Consider the following 23,136-nt stretch of genomic DNA (forward strand, 5'->3'; position numbering starts at 1 on the left):
GGCCGCAAGGGCCCGTGCGTAATAGCCTTGACAGACGTCAGCGTTAACCCTGATTAACTGCGCACTTAATCAGATCCAAATTTATAGGTGGCAGACAGCAGCGATGCGAGTTAGCGAACAGCTGATTGGCATATTAATAACATTTTCAATTTGATAAAACAAAAATGGATAGAAGACAAGCATTGCGATTGTTAGCCGCACAGATGGTCGAAACCACAATTTGTTACACAAAAGAATAAAAACATTACTAGTGAACCTGCTTCAAAAGATTAAAACGATGAATGAATTGACAAAAGCTATACTGGAAACTAGTACCAAAGTGGCGTCTTCGGAAATAAGGGAAAGAAGCGCCTGGAAATTTGTAAGTTTAATATATTATATCTATATCGAATATTAATATTTTATACCCCTCATTTATATATGCTATTAATAAAAGGACCGCAATGGCAGTTTTTGGGAGTACGATGACAAAAAGATGGATGATATCCGATTTGAAGAAAACTTTCGTCTAAACAAAGAAGCTTTTCACAAAATATGTGAAAAGGTTAAGGAAATCGGAGAGTCCAACGGCAACATTGCATTCAACTTCAGAAAAGAGTGGCAATTGCGTTGTATGCATTAGGTTCATCAGCGGAATACAGAACTATAGCAAGTTTATTTGGCGTAGGACGCACCACAGTTGGGGAAATAGTTGTGGATTTTTGCAAAGCTGTGTGCACAAATTTATCGGATAGGATCAATTCCTATCCCCCAAGCACAGAAGAAGTAGAGCGAAATGTACAAGGTTTTGCACACCTTGGTTTTCCGCAATGTTTTGGAGCAATAGATGGCTGCCACATTGAGGTTCAGCCGAAAAAGGAAGATGCGATCGATTATTACAATTATAAGGGGTGGTATTCGGTTGTTCTGCTGGCAAGTTGCGACTATAGGTAAATTTAATATATAGTACTTATTGGAAATATTTATATAAATTCTTTCACTATTTTATAGGTCAAAATTTACATATATACATGTTGGGTCAACTGGAAGAAATAAGGATTTGTACATTTTCGAAGGTAGTTCCTTAAAAAAAATTCCATGAAACCGCTGATATTTTGGCTCAGAGCATCAAAATGATTGAAGATGTTAATGTCCCCGTATTACTTATTGGCGATTCAGCCTTTCGATTGTCGCGTTACATGATTAAGCCTTTTCCATACTCACCAAATCAACCAGTGTTAGAAAAAACATTTAACTATCGTTTATCCAAATGTCGCAGAGTTATAGAGAATGCTTTCGGTCAACTAAAAGCCCGATTTAGAAAAATTGGCAGAGGTTTACCGGTAGCTCCAAAAAACGTTAACGTTATTATACATACATGCATGCTGTATTTTGCACAATTTTCTAAAAATTTAAAATGATGAAATTCCTTCTTCATGGATCCAAGATGCTGCAGAAATTAGTACAGAAATTCAACCACATCACACTACAAGAGCTGGGGAAAATTATGTAACAGCATCGGCTATAAGAAATGCAATAGCTCTGAGTTTTCGTGAGTATAGATGTATAGAGTCGCAGAAAACAAATATTAGTACACATAATTACAAACATCCATTTTTTAAAGAGATCACTTTTTATTTAAATTCATTTTTTGTTACATTATATAATGTTTTAAGACTAGAAAATAACAAAACATTTCATTAAATAATTAGATAAAATTATTTTAAACTTAAAGTTTCTCTGCGATGTTCTCCATAAGGGTTAAAAATCTTTCGGACAAATTATTGTGCTGTCGAACAGTCTGAATTATTTCCTCTGAAACGTGCTTTGTTTCATCCGCAACCCTTTCCAATATGTCAGTTTGTTTTTTTAAAACCTTTAACACCTCGGCGCTAAAATTACGTTTTCTTGTTGCAGATGAAGGTGATGGTGACGGCATCGGACATGACGGTGATGGTGACGGAAACGAAGGTGGCAGCGGACATGATGGCGATGGCAACGGAGGTGATAATGGTGGGTCGGACGGCGGCAACAATTGGGTTAATGTTGAATTCTAAAAAAAATTAACTTTATAAATGCATGTGTTTATATAAATAAAATAAATTCGTTTTTTACCTCGGAATACTAGTATGTCTCTATATACAAAGCCGAATTAACGGCAGTACACCCTACTATGCGATTCACAGCATTATAATGCCTCCAAGGCGAGGGACTACCACCAGAAGGGCCAATTTTGGTTTTCTCCTCTCTGAAAGTAGAGTAATTAATGTGTTAAAAGAAGAAATGTAATTATTGAAAAAACTCACCTGTATTTCTTTGTCATGTTTTTCATTTTGCAGTGAATTTCCTCGGCGGTATATTTTTGTGCCATTTGAACGCTTTTTTCTGCCAGCCAACTAAAATTAAAACAAAGATAGTAATTTTCGTTTAGAAGGCAATGCAAAATACTAAAATTACTTACCTTTTATCTTTAATCGTCGCTTTTCAAAATAACTTTGTTTACATTGAAACGTAAAACGGCTGTCACTGTTCTTATTTTTCATTCACAATAGAATACAGCTGTCAATTATTAACAATGTTGCCAACGAAAATCTCACAAATTCCCTAAAATTTTGAGAGTTATGTTTGGATTCAGCAACGGAGTTAGCTGTGGTAACTCCTGAATTAATCCCGAAAAATGCAATTAATCTGGTTTAACGCTGCCGTCTGTCAATGCTATAAGACAACTTTGTTTAAGCGTCTTCTTGCTATGCGTACAAGCGATGGTGAATGCGTTCAGGCCAATGTGTGCAAAAGAAAGTTGAAGCTTGAAGAAATTGGGGTAAGTCGTTTGAAAATTTGGAGGCTGCGTTCGTCGCGTTGGTAACAAAAACAAACGGCACAATTTGAAATGCTTCAGTTGTGGGGACAAGACCATTTCGTTGCTCAGTGCAAAGAAAGGCTTGTTGGAGGCGATCAGTAGATTTACTTCATACTGATGCTTGGTGTGTCGACAGCAGCGCATCCTCTCTTTGCGTTGCAAGCATCCTCTCTTTGCGTTACAATTTAGTTGAAGTACCGATCGACGACGAAATTTTAAATAGAGTAACAAACAGTGAGGATGAATTTGAGTCGACTGAAAATGATCAATTAATCAATATTCCTTTAAGAAGGGGTCCTAGTAGGCCATGGTTTATTCGTAAGGAAAACAGCAAGGAAAAAAGCAACAAAATTATTTAAATTTCATAAATAGTGACGATTCAAAGGTACCTGAAACTGTTGAGGCAGTGTTTTCAGGTGAATATGCTAAAATGTCAAACAAAAGAATGAAACACATGACAACTTGCTGAAATCACCAAAGAGATTTCTATATACATATGTATAAAAACAGAGAGTAGAGCGATGAGACCTACAGGGTTTGTCCGGAAAATAATAAGACTGATTTTCTTCCGCCGCGACTGTACTTTGGAGCGCACCGACTGGATTCTGTAGAGGACGTTCCTAGGTAACAAACGAGCGGCTGGTCAGTTGTCTCCCAGCACATGGAGAGTCAGAACAAACATTTTCGCGCGACGTTTTTCTGTCAGTGGTATTAACCGAAAATGCAGTGTTCTTTAGTGTATAGGTATGCGATTAAATTCTGTGCAGACTTACCCAGATGTTGCTTTAGCATGAAGTGGTGTGTTTCGGTGGCTGATGAAGACCGTATTGAGAGACCTGCAACTTCGACAAATACTGGCAATGTGACTCGTGTGCGGAAAGTTTTGGACTCAGACCATCGACTAAGTATTCGTTTAATTGCCAAGATGTTAAATTTGTCAAAATCTGTGGCTTATGACATTGTGACGGACCACTTAAACATGCGCAAGATGTGCGTGAAAATGGTCCCAAAAGTGCTCACTGACGACCAGAAATTTCGACGAGAGGAGCCAAGAAAATTTGGACATGTGTGAAAGTGACCCCCAATTTTTGAATAACTGACTCAGTCTTATTACTTTTTAAACAAACCCTGTAAATACGTCAGCCAGAGATGTTTATTAGTAAACGGTATTCCAATCTCTGTTCGAAGCTAAAAAGGCTCTGTATGGACGTAAGCAGTCCAGTCGAAAATAGAATAAGTATAAGATTAACTGAAATTCTAAAGAAAGTAGGGTTTCAATCATGCGTCATATATGATATTAAAAGCTGTGTCAAGAAAACAAGAGAGACAAGGGACCAGTGAAGCAGCACCGAAGACGAATATATTATGGCTCTTACATACATATGCCGTGAAAGATGTTGTATTTTTACAAAAGCTTTTGGAAGAAATGAGTCTAAAATGACCTAAGACGATTGGACATTATAAACTCATAAACATAAAATATTACTACATACGGGATATTTATCGAGAAGGCGGCATCGGGTCCAAGCAGCACTGATATAATTACAAATACACATAAATCCACATTTATTATGGTTAATTAAGCCACCATTTTTTATGAAGGTATATTTCTCAATCAATGGTAGTTATATAACTACTATTTGTATTCCACGAATACTCCAACTGAATATTTTTATGCTTTTTTGCTAGTCGTGTCGTTTTGAGATTTTTGACATTTAACTTCGTTCATCTCTTCAAATTTACAGAAGAAAATAAGTACTGAAAATGTTGAAAATTTTTAATAAAAATCTACTAAGTATATAATCTTCTTCTATAATCTCCTGTTTTGATGTCGACCGCAATAAAAATGTAAAATGTATGTCCTCTGTCGAACAAAGAGCCACTCCATGGAAGATATTAGTTAAAGAACGCACTGAGCTTTAACCGATTTCCTCAAAGCTAACAAGTTTTGTTTTAAAGGTTATAGAACAGTGTTATTTGTGGTGAATAGCTTTATGGTCAAATTGTCTTCGGTTTTTATAGTAAACATTTATTTTTGCAATGGCAGGCAAACTTGGTAATATTTAATTATTGACTTTCATATAAAAAAAATATACCCTGAACAGGGTATATTAAGGTTGTCACGAAGTTTGTAACACCCAGAAAGAAGCGTCGGAGACCCTATAAAATAATATATGAATGATCAGTATGTTGAGCTGAGTCGATTTAGCCATGTCCGTCTGTCTGTCCGTCCGTCGGTCCGTCCATCTGTCTGTATATATACGAACTAGTCTCTCAATTTTTAAGATATCGTTTTGAAATTTTGTAAACGTCATTTTCTCTTCAAGAAGCTGCTCATTTGTCCGAACTGTCGATATCAGACCACTATAGCATATATATATAGCTGCCATACAAACCGAACAATCGGAAACAAGTTCTTGTATAGAAAACTTTCGCATTTGACGTGGTATCTTCACGAAATTTGACATAGATTACTGCTTAAGGTAATAATATACTTTCCGAAAAAATTGTTCAGATCGGATTACACATTGCTACTAAAAGAAATGCACCTGTGAGCTGCGGTGCAGCCGAAGTTAACTTTTTTCTTGTTTTAATTAATATATTATATAATGAGGTAAGAAACGGAAGGTTAATGAAATTCTTTTTGAGGAGAAATGCTTCCGAAATGAAACGGCTACTGTTGAACTTTTGCGGTTATTATTTCAAATTTGTCTTTTCAAATTTAAACTCAATATTTGCTTTTGCAAATTTCTCGCCAGTTAATTTTTATACTGTCAAACAGGATGGTGATACAACCACAATTGAGTTTGTATGAACTTTTGCATTTCTCACACTTCCCAATCTTAACACCATACCTTCCACATATTTCATTTTTGCTGTGGCTTCCTTTAATAAGCCGAATTGTGCCGTTTGAGCACGAATGAACAGAACTCAGTCTCGCCTTAATGAAGCAGTTTTTCCTAGGATGTCTCTATCCTTTTCTAATATCCTCACCACAGTTTTGTTACCGAAAGTCTTTGATTTCGTTTTACAGTTTGCATGCCGACTCTTGATTTTCTATTAGTCAATATTATGAAAATCCTTTCATCACTTTAAAAATTTCAGTTCTCATTGAATAGGTGATTGTGTTCCTATTTTTTTTTTATAATTTGCCATTGATTTCCTTCTTATCAGGATTAAGTTCTATACCTTTCGATGTCCTTAGTTAAATTCTAATCAAGACTGTTTGTAATCAGCCTCTCACAATTGGTTTTACCGAAGTGTTCCAAGAACTCCCAATATATCATATGTAGGTACACTTTCCTGAGGACTACTTTTCGTTTTACCTTACCCGACACGAACAATATTCGTAGGATGTGCATTAGAGTGATTCAAAAAAAAAATTTTTTTTTTCGTTTGGTACTCGGAAAAATAGGTTCCTAGACAACTCTAAGAAAGCCTCTCCAAACATGAGTTTTTAATTGTAACGGGAAGGTCTTCCTACATACAGTTTTCTATTTTTTCTTATTATCAGATAGAAAAATTTATATCTCGTTTCCAACTACTTGAAAAAATATCTTGTTCCTTAGATTTTGTAGTAAATTGAATGCTTTGTAAAAAAGGTCTATTATGATTTTTTCGTAAACCCAAACGTTTAAAAGATATTAACAGTTAAATTTGATTATTTTTGGGAAGATTTTTTATTTCTTATGAATTTTATAACTCAATGAAAAAAAATTACTATGAATGATGAAACTTATAGGCTTTCTTAGAGGTGTCTAGGAACCTATTTTTCCGAGTACCAAACGAAAAAAAAAAATATTTTTGAATCACTCTAATGTGCATATATATAAATTTGACAGCTATTTTCAGTATTCCCTAAAACATTGCAATTCGAAAGCGGCTAACTTCTTTATATTAACACTTCACTATGATATTTTATGTGACTAATACCGCTGTCTTTCTTTGAGCTGATTCAATTGACTGAAATATCTTTGGTACATAATTTTCTATGAGGAAGCTCTAGATCTTTAAAAAATGTAAATTTCTGTTTCTGTCTTTGGAAAATTATTTTGAAACAATATTGTTTGTTAATTAAAAATTTTGCCTACATTATAATACTTACTTACAGTAATAACTATACATATATTCATTGCTATAATCAAATAAATGTTAAGTATAATGAATAATCAATGCGAATTTCGTATATAATTTCAACATTAACTTAAGCCTTCACTCGTTCACACAATATTACTCATTTAAATCTGCTGAAAAATCAATTTTCTTGCATAGTTTCTGTTTTTCCTTAGAAATTGAGGTTGCCTTCTCGAGATTGCGTCAATTGAGATGCATCTGTGCTGCTTTGTTTACCTGCTTACAACAAGTAAGGAAGAATGAATTATTTCTTTGGCAGCACATAATTTACGCCAACTAATAACAACTTTACACAGTGTAAACAATATAATAACTTTCCACAAGAATGCAAGAGAAACTGAAATGTGCGCGAAATATATCGATGTATATAGTGTAATAAATAAATGCATACATTTTTGTATATAACAATGAGGATGTCAACGGATTTCTACATACGTACATTTTTACATATACATACATAACTTTGTAATACTGGGTGGTACTCGGTGTGGGTGAGTAAATGCTTGAATTACTATTTTGGTTTACTGATGACATCTGCATTAGAACCCAAAGTAATCTCCGAACCCTCCGCCTAACAGAAGAGAGATTATGGTATTAGATATTATAAATAAAGGGTGCTAGCCTCTACGCGGGAGGTTCTGTAATCTGCGATCTCTATATGAAGTGAGAGATCTAGGACTTGTATAGTAGTTGGGTACGTCATTGACTCCTTTTGTATTTCAGAGTTCCTAAGGCAGGATCTGAGCGCGGTGTAGGCCAAGAGCAGGGAAAGTTCTGACTTCACGCTTGCAGCGGCCTATTTTTCAGGGAAAACGATCTCAGTGCCTCCTGTGGCCGCAATGAAGTACTGCCGGTGGAACTAGCTTCTCTCCCAAAGACGATCACCAAAAAGTGTAGCTGTCCAGTAGACTCTCAGAGATTAAGAAAACAGTATATTTTAACAAATCAAAGCATCCTGGGAACTGTGAGAAGTACATGTTCCACCCAGGCTGCACAGGGCTCAGGGCAGAGGTAAAACTGATACAATATTAGCTATCAAGAGATATTATGGAACCTGTACTCAGAAGAAGGAGCTACGGCACTGTTGCCTGCGCATTTCCCGGAGACAATTCGAGACGACCGGCCTGTGGCCGCACACAAACCAGATCGCTCGGATTATGTAGTGGCAACACATTTACTTTGGCTTATTTCTCACCGGGGCTGATGGCATCCTTCAAACACTTCTAAAACAGGAAGGACAAGTCTTAGTGCCCCAACTTGTTCGGCTAATGAGGTATAGCATAGCGCTGACGGAAATCCTTGAACCATGGTGGACTACAAAGTTAATTCATACATAATGTTTGGCGTAACTAACAATTTAGGCCAATTAGCTCCACTTTCTTTCCACTACTAAAAGGCATGAATAAATAATATTATAGATCACGAAATATGTTCGAAGGCGCTGCGATCCTCCCTTAAATGCAAATTGCGGAAATCAACAGTTCACTGCGTAATGGAGAGGTGACGATATGCCCCTTGTTAGACATCGAAGGTGCTTTTATTAATGCGTCTCATACAAGTGTACCAAAAGCACAAGAGGAAAGAAAACTGAGACCACTGTAGGGGAAAGTAAGACTAATCTCGGTATAACAAGAGGTTGTCCACAGAATGAAATATTTCCCTCTTTATTATTGAGTTGTAGATAAGCTTCTTGTGCAGCTAACCAACAATGAAATCCGCAGTCAAAGGTACGCGGACGACATTGTTAAATTGCAAGAGCTAAAATTTAGAATGCTCTTTGCGATATCGTGGAAATGAGATGAGGCCTGCCAAAGAGATGGTGCAGTATGGTTAGACTGAACATCAACCCTTCGAAAACGATATTTGTCTCGCTTACTAAAAGAAGGTTCCTGCCGTCATTAGGACCTTAATACTTGGCGTCAATGAGTTAGAGATAACAAAAAAGCTTAATATCATTGTGGATAAAACAAATGCTCTCATGACGTATTATCGCCTGTCTCGGAAATTCCGGCGCTACGTGCCAAGAACTATCGGATGGACGCACACCATGGTTCGTGAAACCCATTGTTACATATGGAGACGTCGCATGAGCTTCGAAAGAGTCGCAGATTTCGGTAGAACTTCAACTATGGAAACTGCAAAGGCTTGTCTAGAAGTCATGCTGAAACTTACACTGCCCCACCTAAATTAGTAATCAATCAACCAGCTAAACATACGATGCTCTAATGACAGCAGAAGGGTATGGCTAAGGAAAGTAACTTTGTCCCAACAAATGGAGGTCTTAAGGAATGAAGACCAATTTCTCTTCTTCCCAGAAACAGCATTACTGAAATGGTAAATTTCACAAGGAAGTTTAAAGTTGTCCTCATCCACATTGCTGCGGGCTCGCGTACCAAACTTGCCAAAACTGAATCCTTTGCTTTAAAACGATATGTAGAAATAAACTTGGATGCGACGCTTAAAGCGATCTCAGCTTTCGAGATTACATCGTGATTGGTGTAGGATTACATACAACAGCTGGATAGCCAGGTCACAAGGGTATTGCAAGGAATGAACTGGCTTACAAGCTTGCTGTTCTGCATCTGCTACTAAGATAGTAGCTTTCATTTAGACTTCATACCATAACGGAGCTGCTTCGCAATGAGTAGATAGTGGACAGAAAATTATTGGCAGTAACTCACAATTAAGTTCTAGTGGGTGGTTGCAACATCTTTAAGTTTAAAAGTTGTTTCAACCTCCCACAGACAAATTCCGACTACTTGTGGTATTTTACTCTAATACTGCAAACTCAAGAAGCACTTATTTAATATGGGTATAACCTCTTGAATAAACTGCCGGCTCAGCGAAATGGACCCGGAAACTACCGAGCACCTGATGCTGGACTGCAATAGGATCAAGGTCTATGGATATATTTTTCTCAAACAGTCTTAGTTTAGTTTAACTTGGAATTCAAGAATACGGTATGAAACATGCCTTGAATTTTATTTAATAATCATCATCATATCAGGTTATACGTTTATTCATGTACCTATGAACTATCTGTATGACTGCAAAATACTTTCTCATTGGGACTTCGAAGTTATTTGGAAACTAATTTTTCCGTATGATTCAAAATAACCGACTAATAACCTATCACATCAGTTGAAGTTTCTGCTAAAAGTGTCGATAAATAAAAAGTCACCCTGTTACCAATATTATATAACACTAAGGGCCTTTGCATATAAAATATATAATATATTCATATATATTCCGCTTTGTTTTAGGTTATACAAATATTTTGCAATGTTTGTTGTAACGGAAGCTGAAATAACAAAATATTTCACAACCAACACCCCAACCGTAGAGCCCTAAACGGAGTGAAGACGACGTGCCACAAAGCATGGCGGCACGAAAAGAACTTAAGTTAAAGGGAAGCTGCGAAGAGAGTGCATTGCGATCAATATTAGTCTTAGTATTCAAGGCGTGCAGAAGATTCAACTTACAGAAGTGCAGCGCTTAAGAAAAAAGTGTTTTGTATGTACCTCAGCTAGGTTGGCGGAATGTGTTGCATAACAAAGGGGGCAAAGCAGCGGCGGTGGCTGAACAGTTTGTTGCATATTACATAAATTATGAAATTTGCGCATTTATAATCTTGTTGTTGCTGCAACTTTGGCTTTGTTCTTGTTGCACATATTTACATACTAACTGCAAGGGCGCAGTGAGACCTGCTTAACTGCCACTACAGCTGCAGCATAAGTAAGTGTGCGCGAATTTGTTGCATTGTGCTTACAGTTTGTTGCAGCGTAAGTTTATGTAGTGGCATCTAAGCGTAACAATTTTAATTGGTCGCATTGTAATGCTGTCGGTGTTGCCAATTTTTTGTTTTTTTGGTTGATTTTCACGCGCTTGTTTCATTTATTATTTTTATTATTATCATGTTATATTTAGTTTATTTGCTGTTTATGCTTAGTAAGTTTTTATTTTCGAGTATTTTTTTAACGTTTTCTACAATATAAGTTTGTTTGGTTGTTCTTGAGCGAGCGTGCAACATTGTTGATGTTGCGAATCAAAATATATAAATTCGCAAAATTTTTCTGCAAAAAATTGCAATCATAAGTTCTATGAGTGAAAAGTTAAAGTTAAGGTAATAAAAAAAGAAAACTTTTTTATTTGCATAAATTAACAGAAAAATTTATTTCACTTGCTGCAGTAATTCATTTGCTGTCGCAGCACTTTGTATTTGTTACGATGATGAATATGTACGGATCCTCGCATAAATTTTAGCAGCCAAATTCTATTTTATATATTTTAATATTTATCTTTGACGAATCTTTTTCTTTCCTTGGCATTCAGAAGAGTAATGCTTCATTTATAAAAAAAATATATTTTTTTCTCTTTTCATATTCAATAGTACGTGACCATTCAACGAAGACGTACTAATAGTCCAGTCAAAATAGAGATTCCAGTTTGCATTAATTCCCAACAAGTTGGATTTTTGTGCAGACCTTGGATCCGTCATTACAAATGACATGTCAAAAGTCCCCATCTATCCCACTTGTGCGTAAAAAGTAAATTATATTATCACTAGGTGTTCGTGCACCTGCAAATTCTTCACATAACATCTTAATCAAACGAGATTTATTGCGAGTATTAGTAAGAAACTGCTGTTGGTTTGTCGGAACAATTATTGATCGATCAAAAACGATATCCGACGATGAAGATGTTTGTTTAACTCAACGACGACGTACGGCAGCTTTGATATTTTTATACCCTGAACAGGGTATATTAAGTTTGTCACGTAGTTTGTAACACCCAGAAGGAAGCGTCGGAGACCCTATAAAGTATATATATAAATGATCAGTATGTTGAGTCGATTTAGCCATGTCCGTCTGTCTGTATATATACGAACTAGTCCCTCAGTTTTTAAGATATCCTTTTGAAATTTTGCAAACGTCATTTTCTCTTCAAGAAGCTGCTCATTTGTCGGAACGGCAGAAATCGGACCACTATAACATATAGCTGCCATATAAACTGAACGATCGGAATCAAGTTCTTGAATGTATCTTCACCAAATTTGGTACAGACTATTTTCTAAGGCAACAATGTAATCTCCGAAGAAATTGTTCAGATCGGTTAGCTATAGCATATAGCTACCACACAAACTGAACGATCGGACAAAAGTTCTTGTATGGAAAACTTTTGCATTTGACAAGATACATTCACGAAATATGCTGTAAATTATTTTCCAAAACAATGTAATCTCCGAAGAAATTGATCAGATCGGCTTACTATAGCATATAGCTGCCATACAAACTGAACGATCGAAATCAAGTTCTTGTATGGAAAACTTTCACATTTGACAATGTATCTTCACCAATTTTGGTATAGATTATTTTCTAAGGCTGCAATGTAATCCCCGAAGAAATGGTTCACATCGGTTAACTATAGCATATAGCTACCATACAAACTGAACGATCGGAATCAAGTTCTTGTATGGAAAACTTTCACATTTGACAAGAAATTTGGTATAAATTATTTTCTAAGGCACCAATGTAATCTGTGAAGGCTATATTAGCTTCGGTGCAGCCGAAGTTAACGTTTTTTCTTGTTTGTGTAATCAGTGTAACCGTCAAATATTATAGTAACGTTGTGACCAAAGTGTCAACGAACATACTGAATTTGTCCAAAATATTCTCATATGTGTTCTCTCGATCCCACCCAGCACGATGTAACAGGTATGATCCATCGATGATGTAGGTAGCATTTGCACTTTCGATATCAATGTTCACACATTCTACTAATGGTTTTCTGAAACAAAGTGTAACAATCACTGTGGTACTTAGCCTCAGCAGCAACTAAGTCATATTCATACTGTATGCGAACAATGACGCTTCTTGCTAACTCATCAGAACGAGTCTGAACTTCCTTCAAGAAGGTTTTTGTAAAGTCAAGGGTTGAAACTGGAGACACTCTTCCGCAAAGATGTTGAGCTTTTTTCATTTCAGCTGTCTTACCTGCTTCATTGCCACAGAACAAACTGTATTTCTTGAAACAAAAAGACGATTCATTACCTCGTGCTCTGGTACGAGGAGGACTAAACCCAGATGTGGTAGCTATCTCCGCCTCACGCTGTCTTTTAGCTGCAGCGATGCTGCTCTTCCGAGTGTATGCTTTACGGCACTGCTTATGTATCGTTACAGATGTTTTGTCCTTCAAATATTCATCGAACCCATCACCCCTTTCAGTACTTGAATCCATTAAAGTCTTTAGTTCACGATCAACAACCACAATTTCATTTCCAGGCAAAGATTCATTACAAATAAAACAAATTTCTGACATTTTTACATAATTTTGTAACGGCACGGTTAAAAAAGAGAATATAATTCACAAACACGTCTATTCACTACGAAAAACCGCTCAAAACTGACTGCATTTACTAAAGCTATGTTCTTCGAGAAAAGCAGGTTACACTGGTTTCGACCCGAAAAATGGAGAGACAGGCAGATGTTTCTCAAGGCCAACCGCCCAATAGAATTAGGGACGGACGATGACTAACATAGAATTGTATATTTTTCACGTATCTGTGTGCATCGAGCAAATAAAACTATGTTCTAATGTGTTTTGTTCAAATGGTTAACCCGATACATACTGTATACTGGCCACGTATGAGAGCATATTCGTATTTTCTATGCTTAAAATAGCCATAATTCGAGAACAGTGCACCGTAGAAGAAAAAGTGTTGAGATCTTTTTTGTAGACAATTTTACGATCTATAAATTCTGATTGAACCATTTTTCGGTAGCTCTCATTGTTTCAGAGATATACGCAAATTTGTGACCTTTGACCTCGAATAAAAAACTTTTGACATGTCATTTGTTATGACGGATCCAAAGCCTGAAGAATCCAGCTTGTTGGGAATTAACGCAAACTTGAGTCATAATTTAGCTTATTTTGACTGGACTATAACTACAAATAGAAGAGTCACTAAACTGTAAACTTGTACTTGTGTACACCTTCCCCACATTTAACTAAAAGTTAATTCTGTTAACTGAATATATGTAAGTATTAATCAAGTTATTGCACTTATAGCAACTAAGATTATTTTGACTTAATCACACATTTAATTACTAGCGAAATTCCCAGTGATTTTTTAGATGTAATTACAGGTAAGTGGCAGAAAAACTGCTATGTAGAGCAACACGTTTATTGTTTCGAACTCACGAAAAAATCGGTTTCTTAAAGTAATAAACCATTGGCAAATACATAAGCAACTTTCCAGAAGACAGCATTTTAGAACAGCCACTAACTTTTCTGAGGGAAATTGTTTAATAAAAGGATGTAAAATCACTTCTGAGAGGTCAGAGAAATTGAAATGTATAATATCATGTTAAAAAATTCCTTTATAGAACTTAAAAAGAACATATGATTTCTCTCACATCGCGATGCGAATAGAACGTGCAGTGTACGCCCTTATATCAAAATTCAGCCCCCATGGCTCAACATCCAGTAACGGACCACATTGCGGACACATTACGGGCCATACCGAAAAATGAGTAGCCCCTTAGTAAGAGAAGGATGGGCGCAAAATTTTAAATTTCATCTCAAAAGCGCATATATGCAGTTCGCTAAAGGTATCCCTTATAAATATACTTTATAAGGTCTCTGGCGCTGCATTTTGAGAAAGTTTAATATACCCCGATTAGGGAATAAAAACGTTTGAAAGAATTGAATATTCGTTATTCCATGAAATCATGAAACCAAATTTTGTATTTTATTGAGTTATTATAGGTCGTCTACCCGATTAGTTTTATAACTATTTTTTACTTGCCGTCAGCCAAAATTATATTAAAATGATCATCAAATGAGCTACATATATCTGGCATAAACTGAACCAAAAAGCTACATTTAAAATTGGTGATATTAGAGAAATGATATTAAGGCTAAGTTATATGATATACCGGTGATCAATTTGAAAGGAGAACTTTAATTTATACTTCGCGTGTTTTTCGAATTGGTAAATTTTTTTTCTGTAAGTTGGTTGTACTGTTAATAACATTTATGCTAAATTCAATTCAAAATATTCATTAGTACTTAAGATATGCGTCGTTTTGTGAGGCTCTAAATGTGAACTCTTCGATTTTTACTATGTCTGAATTTATTGCACAAAGAAGTGCGATTAAATTTACGTTTAATGAAATTTCGCCTGCAAAAATTTTCAGGATGTTTGGGGGTCAAATTTGTGTTCTAAAAGTGTTTACAAGGGGTATAACGAGTTCAAAGCCTGTCATGAGAGTGTTGAGAAAAATGTGGTGTCAAATCGGCCAAAAAAATCGACTGATGAACATCACTTGAGACAAGTCAAAGAAATGGTACTTGAAAATATTTGATTAATTATTGGAGATATTGCTGACAGTTTGGGCATCGCTCGGTGCAGGCGATTTTTAAAGACGAATTAGGTTTGAGAAGGATCAAATCTCGAGTGGTTCCAAAAACACTAAATTTTTTTTCGAAAAAGGCCGTCGTGTTAACATCTGTGAAACAATGCTTTCTGACTATCAAAACGTAATGAAATGCATCAAAATTGAAGATGAGACTTGGATCTACGCTTACTATCCCGAAACAAATGATCAATGAAGCGAAAAAAAAATAACGTCAAAGTTGCTCAAAAATCGAGTTCATGTTGACTCTTATCTTCGATTATCGTGGTGTGGTGCATTATGAATTCCCTCCGCCGGACCAAACTGTCAACAAGGAATATTATTTCAGCGTTATGTCCCGTTTATACGAAGCTATTCGCCTCAAGAGGCCAGAATTGTGCTCCTAAACTCTTGGTTTTTGCACCACGATAATGCACCATCTCATAGTGCATTCGTTATTCGTGATCATTTCGCCAAAAATTCAACAAATATCGTTCCGCAACCACCGTATCCGCCTGATTTGTCCCCGTGTGACTTCTGGCTATTCAGCAAACTCAAAAGACCACTCCGTTTTTACTCAATTGAGGATATAAAAGCTGAATCGAAGAAACCTCTGATGGCAATCATGACGATTTTTCCAGGTCCTAAGAAGTCATCATAGACTTCAAAATTCGGTGACATTAGTGTACTGCAGCGGAAGTCGATTACTTTGGAGGAGATAAAATGGATTTGCAAGAATAAATAAAGATTTTAAAAATAAAACAATATTCACCTTTCAATTTGATCATAGAGTATTATATGTTCAGTTAATTTTGCTAAGGTATCTCACATATTGAACAATATATCGTCACCGAAAATACAAAAATACAAAGCAACGTATCATCAAAAAATCGAAATTGAGTTTTCTATTGCTTACGACCCACTACATCATATTACATATACATACGTAGCATTAAATTTTCAACTTCCGCAGTCAGAAATAACCAATATACATTATAACCATTTTATAACCAAAAATCAAGTTTTGTTTCAATATGAGTGGTTTCGCCTGTCAACTTGTGAAAGGGTACCTTATTTTGCATTTTAGGGGACAATATACGGTATAAGGCTAACCGGAATTTGAAAATAAAGTTTATTAGCTATGTGGAAGAGGTATTGACTCATTTTGAATATTTTTAGCATTACTACATGCTCTGAGTTTTAATAAGGCTACTATCAACAACATATAAAGCAAGCAATCAAGTCAACCGGATATGTGAAAACCTGAATATCAGTAATGTCGGAGCACAAGTCATTAAAATAACTAGAGCATTGGCCGATATACATACATAAATATGTGATATAAAAACAATTTGAAGTTGGAAAAACTTTATTTGAGGATTCGAACCTGTTTTGACACTAGGATACATTCTTATCCGACTTTCAATAAGATATCTTACTGACCTTTATATAGTATTTGGCAAAAATTCAACCACACGCACTGGGGTCCACATATTTGGTATCTGAGTTCTTGAAAAGTTATAGTTCGAATTCGACAACTTTTGAGCGTAAAACGAAATGCCTTGATTGATTGATTCACTCTTCACTTTATTTTTTTTTTGTAGTTAAGTCTATGAACATTAATTCTTACAGACTAATGGAGAATTAAGATTCAAATTTGAATTCTAAAATAATTAAGTTACAATTACATGAGTAGATAACTTAAACTAAAAAGCAGAAATGAGGGAATTAATGAAGGATACCCTAGAGTGAGAAAAATCAAGAAGAACTTTTTCGCAAATCGAGTTAAACTCACGCATAGCACGCTTGAGAGGAGCATATTCAGCAAATTTAGTACTTTCTTTTTTTTAATATAATAAAATGGGGAAATAGATCTGAGACAAGGAGTATTGAAGTTAATTTTCCCTAATAAATTGGGACAGTCAATACCTCTATTAACTACGTTGAAAACAAACGAAAGGCAGAGAACGGAACCTCGATTTTCCAGTAATTGAAAATGTAAGAGCAATAAACGAGATGTATACGATGGTATTGGGTCAACAAACTTTAAGGAGTGGAGAGCGAGTTTAAGAAAAAGCTTTTGAACACGCTCGACCCTGAACACAATCTACCTGAAATCCAGCGGAGAATGCAGACATGCAATAATCGCTAAAAACCGCTAAATTTGACACAGTGGAGCGCCCAGAGACAAACCCATGCGGATTGACGTTAATTATTGATTTTACCGCAAAAAATAATTTATTTTTAACAGAACACTCAAAAATTTTCGAAATAGTAGAAAGTTTAGAAATAGGTCTGTAATTGGCGACTACATCCTTTCTACCACCTTTTAAAATAGGGGTAATGTATGTCAATTTTCAGTCTGAAATAAAATTCACAGTTCCCATTCACTTTGCTTGAAGATAAGCATGAGAGGATATACCAAGGCAGTACAATTTTTTATAAGTACAGGCGGAAGCCCATTCAGATCCAATTTGGAAGAAGACTTAATATCACAAATAGCCTTCAGCAATTTCATCTTGTGAGAGACACAGCGTGCCAAAATTCTATGGATGGGAAATTATTAGCCGAAAAAGTGGAACTAGTACCAGGATCATTGTGTACATAATTCGATTTGAAAAATTCAGCAAAAAAGTTGGAAATTTCGCCAGGAGTGCATGCTGACCAATAACCCCAGCCTAAAACAGGAGGAGATCGGAAGAACATGCTCTTCTAGATTTTACAAAGTTCCTAAAGAACTTAGAGTTGGACTTAATGTTAGACTCCGTACTGTCAATAAACCTTTTAGAGAGAAACTTATCCAAATCATTAAACAGTTTTGTGTAGTGCTGATATTGAACAAAGGAAACATGAGATTTAGTTGAAGAGAATTTCCTGTGGTATTTATTTCTAAGATTTTTTAAACTTTTGAGGTCCTTAGTTTACCAAGGCAACTTATATGGTTGTATATGTTTAAGCGGGATATTGTAATCACAAAATTCCTGAATTGATTTCTTAAAAATGGAGAAACTATTAGCTGTATCTATTAGCTGCATATAGTATCAATTTTAGTAGTTTTTACCAAAACCGTTATATGGGTAGAGGGCAAGTTTATGGACCGATTTCATCAATTTTCATACTGCGCTGGGCGACTTCGGTTTTTGTAGCTTTAGGGGCAATTAAAGCATTATAGCATTAAACCTATTAAAGGGCAAGGTCAAACTCATGTTTTTAAATTTTTTTGCCCAGAGCTGTAGCTGTCTACTGCCAAATTAAAGTTTTGTATCTTAATTTAGTGCTGAGTTATGTCACTTTATATGTTTTCGTTAAATGGCGTTTTGTGGGTGTGGCAGTGGTTCGATTACATCTAACTAAAAACTTTTCCATTTTTTGTCAAAAAACAAGTGTACTAATATTCATTACGATATCTCAATTTTTACTCAAATTTCAATTTTCTCGGACCGACACCCCCTCTACTACATTTCAGAGCAACTCTTATAAAACTGTGGGATTAGTTCGCGTATATGCAGAAAAACAGATGGACATGGCTAAATTGACTCAGCTAGTAATGCTGATCCTTCTTGGTGAACTTAATATTCCTGTCCAGGGGATAATGACATCGTAAAGTTCAAATATCGGTATAATTGGTTTATCGGAGGAATAATAAAATAAAATTTTTCTGCAGCTCTTATATTTATCGTTAAAACGTCACGAACTTTTCAAACTTCTTGTTGACTTAATTCCTCTTAAGTTCTAAACGCTTCACCCACCGTTGATGCAACTTACTCAACCCGTCTGATAAATACCTTTTCTGATGGTGTGTAAAGTAGAGCCTCAGGCAGTCATAACATTTACAATCGACTCCATTGGGCATATTAGAGTTCCATGATTATTTTGAAGTCCTTCAGATAACATAATGTTGATCGCGCTTATAAATTCTTCATGTCCATGACATGATACAACTCTCGCGATCTTTGGAATTGCCAACTGCCTCAGCTTTTTCACGCATTAGCAATCTGTCTAAACGAGATTATGTGCTTTATTCAAATTATCCTAATAGGTAGTGCGGGTAGGTATGTATTGAACTTCCCTCTTATTTACATATTGTCTATATCCATTGAACATTCTCTTCTACCCAATAGTCAGCAATAAGAATGAAATGCTACTCAGAATTGATGAGGTAGTTGGGGAGTTAAGTTTTCTCTGAAATAATAAAAATTACAGCATTTACGTAACTCATCACATTCGTCTCAATAAGGACACTCGGCATCAAGTCGACAATGACTTCCATCACAAAATGAAGAGCGAGGTGCCTAAAGTTAACCTGGAGACTACACCTATTCTTTGACATTAACCGCTAAGTTATTTGATTTGTCACCATATAATGTAATACATGTAATTCAATATTTTGCTGTAAAAACTCATCTACATCGTTTTTTTTTTATTTTTGAAAGTGTTAAGATAAGTTAATTTTTAAATTAAATCTTCCTTTGAACTTAGTTATGTGAAAAATTTAAAATTATTGGCATTACGAAAACGTTTGTCAAAAATAAAAATTCTATGTGGCGTCCTGTATACCTAGGAACGATCACAGACATTCTTCATTTAGTAGTTCATTTTGTTTTTAAAGTCTAACGAAATTGCCATAATTGGCCAAAATTTATTGCTAGTTTTCCTAAATTTAACAAATATCTTTATTGACAATTTTACTGTGCACAATGGCCATATTCTTTTATTAAAATATATTTATTATTTCAATATTTGCTTAGGTAAATGAAACTCTACTAGCATGCACACGAAACTTGAATGCGAAAAATGTGGATGCATCAACAAATTGTGACCTAATAAAATACAAATAAGTCGGGTAAACAAGCATTCAAAGGGCCAAATATGTTTGTGTATAACTAAGCATGTACACATTTATTTATATATGTCTATATGCCTATATGCAATACAGTTATAATTTGAAATGCATACAAATATATTTTTAAAATTTCGTGGTGATATAGACAAATATTAATATTGTTCTACAATATGCGGTTTACAGACAAATACGACAAAGTGCCACAACAGTATTTACAATACTAGGAAAATTTTCAGCCTCCAAATTTGCGTCGTGGGCAAACTTACAAAGATTTTATAGGCTTTGAAATGTAAGTATGTATGAGAATGTGTGTTTTTGTATGGTATATATGTTAATATGTGTATCTATTAATATGTATATATTCTTATTTAACTACCCTGGGGGGAAATAGCTAGCTGCTAGAATCTGGGAGAAATTACGTATAGTATACATACGATGGTTAAAAATTAAATCAAAAGATAAAAAGTAAGAAAAGGTTATGTTCGGTTGTAACCGAACATTTTATGCTCTTGCAACTTGCCGGGACCAAACGCAGAGAAATACGTGCAAAACGTCAACCAGAGGATAGGAATCCAAAGAATTTTTAATATATATAGAACTCATACACTGACCGCCAAATCTCACATAAAGTTTGTTAAAGTAAAGAAAATAATTATTTGTCATACTACATGGGAATTTGGGTAATTCGTAGACCAATCTCACATGCTTTTGGCAATAGTTTCAGTATAGCACCATATTCTGTATTATATGTTCAGTTAATTTTACATATCATTCAGCCGATTTCATCTATTTTTTGCAATTACTAAATGCAATTAGAAGGCTAATAAACTGCTCCCAAAGTTTCATCAAGGTTTCTCACATACAATCCCAATAATATGGGGTAAAGCTTGCCGGATGTTTGAAAATCCTGGTAATAGTTATATGGAGGCTCAAACTTTCGCTTAAATGTATACATTTTAGGCAAAAAGATACACTACTATGAGTAAAACACAGTCTCTCATTTTCAAAGAAAGAAGGAAGTTCCAAAATCTTTATAAAAGGTATGTGGCGACTCAGGGAAGTATTGACCAGATTTAAACCATTTTTAACACGCAGGGATGCTATTATCTGAAGAGGATTTTTCCTAAATTTTAATTGTGTGTCTCATACATTAAACTATATTTTCGATCAGAAGTCAACTTTAGATACTCGAGTCACGAGTCAGACTTTGGTCATAAGGTGGCGTAATTGAAAGAAGTTATTAGTGCAAAGTTTTTTTCCGTTATAAGAATTGATTCTAGATTTGTGGACGGGAAAGTAAAAGAATCAATTGAGATTTAAAATTACGCTTTATGAAAAGTAGTGGTTGTAGTCCGATTTCGTCCATTTTTGCAATATGATACAGGAGTATAACAAGAATGTTATGTGCCAAATTTATTTAAAATCGGTCGGGCAGATCTTGGGATATAAGATTTAAGTTAAATATGGCGGTGCTGTAATACCTTTTACAAATATAAAAGTTTCCATGCAAGAACTTGATTTTTATCGGTCATTTTGTATGACAGCTTTCAATTACAGTCTGAGTATATAGTGGGTTTCGGTCCATAAGGCATTTCGGGTAATCAAATAGTCGATGAGATGGTCAAAATTGCCGTACAGAATAGAAAATGCCCATGTTTCTAAAAACGATATTAAAGTTTCCGTAATGACCAACATACGGATTATGATGAGATGGAATACCTTATGTTCAGGTAGGATCGCCAAGGGAATGGAAGAAAATCACGCATCCTTTTTTGCGCTCTCGAAAACGATGGCAGAAAGGCTATGACATGAGAGAAACTCTGGACCACCTCCTTCGCTTCTGCCCAACTTCACCTAGAACTTAACTAGATGAAACAAAAAGCGAAGACGTCCGGTCCGACATAAAATTCCGCTCCTATTGAACTAAACTTTCATCTTAAATTATAAATGATCTATAAGTCAATCTATGGTGCAACAGCCAGACAGTATAATATAACCTAATCTACATGCTATAGCGGTACGATCTGAAAGATGTGTTCAGAGATTGTAACGGTGCTTTGAAAAATAATCAGTACCAAATTTCGTAGAGATATTTTGTCTAAAAACAGCTTCAAGAAATTGAGTTTGCTTCATCAATTTGTATCATAGCAGTATGCTGTTTGATTACGATAACGGCGTTTCCGACAATTAGTTGCGTTCTAGAGAAAAAATTAATGAAATTTCAGGTCGGTATCTAAGACACTGATGACAAATTAACATATGTCTATGGACATGACTTGATCGACTTAGCTTGTTCCGCTGATTTAATTATATCTTTTATATTAATATTTTGTATATAATATATTTTATTGGACCTCCGACTACCATTTTTCGATATTAAAGACTTCATGTAAACTAAATATACTCTGTTCATAATGAACAGAATAGTATCCACCGCACTACATTGTGACATGTTTATAGACATGTTTACACTTTCTAGACTTTTTTAATTCACCAATACTATTTTCTGAACAACTGAAAAATTTCCTTAGACATACATACATACATAAATAAAGAAAATCGTATTTGTTTCGTTCCCTTCATAACGGATTTAACTTAGACGATCCAGACCAGTAAGTAGCGACACCACCGTATCAGATTTTTTCCTGCAGGGTAAAAGTTATTGCATGCGGACCCCCATAGCCAAAACGAGTATATAGGTATGTGACACAAATTCAATGCGTTTGGTGCTGTCATAACCATAACTGTAACACTGTGTCAATGTATCACACAAACAGCTGTGTGTCAAATGTTATTGTCATATCGTTTATTTTTACAACGTTGCCAGAAGAAAAAAACGTCATAGAAAGCAAAAATGCCAAAATATGACAAGAACACCAAGCTAACAAAAAAAAAGTAAAAATAGTACTGTAAAAATAAACAAA

At 35.3% G+C, this 23,136-nt stretch overlaps 1 pseudogene; it reads left to right on the forward strand.

Moving 5' to 3' along the window:
- The first annotated feature begins 253 nt into the window (after window positions 1-253).
- LOC120769144 lies at window positions 254-2,079 on the forward strand (annotated as a pseudogene).
- Window positions 2,080-23,136: the final 21,057 nt, after the last annotated feature.

Source organism: Bactrocera tryoni, chromosome 2 (assembly GCF_016617805.1).
Source record: "Bactrocera tryoni isolate S06 chromosome 2, CSIRO_BtryS06_freeze2, whole genome shotgun sequence".
NCBI classification, from domain to species: Eukaryota; Metazoa; Arthropoda; class Insecta; order Diptera; family Tephritidae; genus Bactrocera; species Bactrocera tryoni.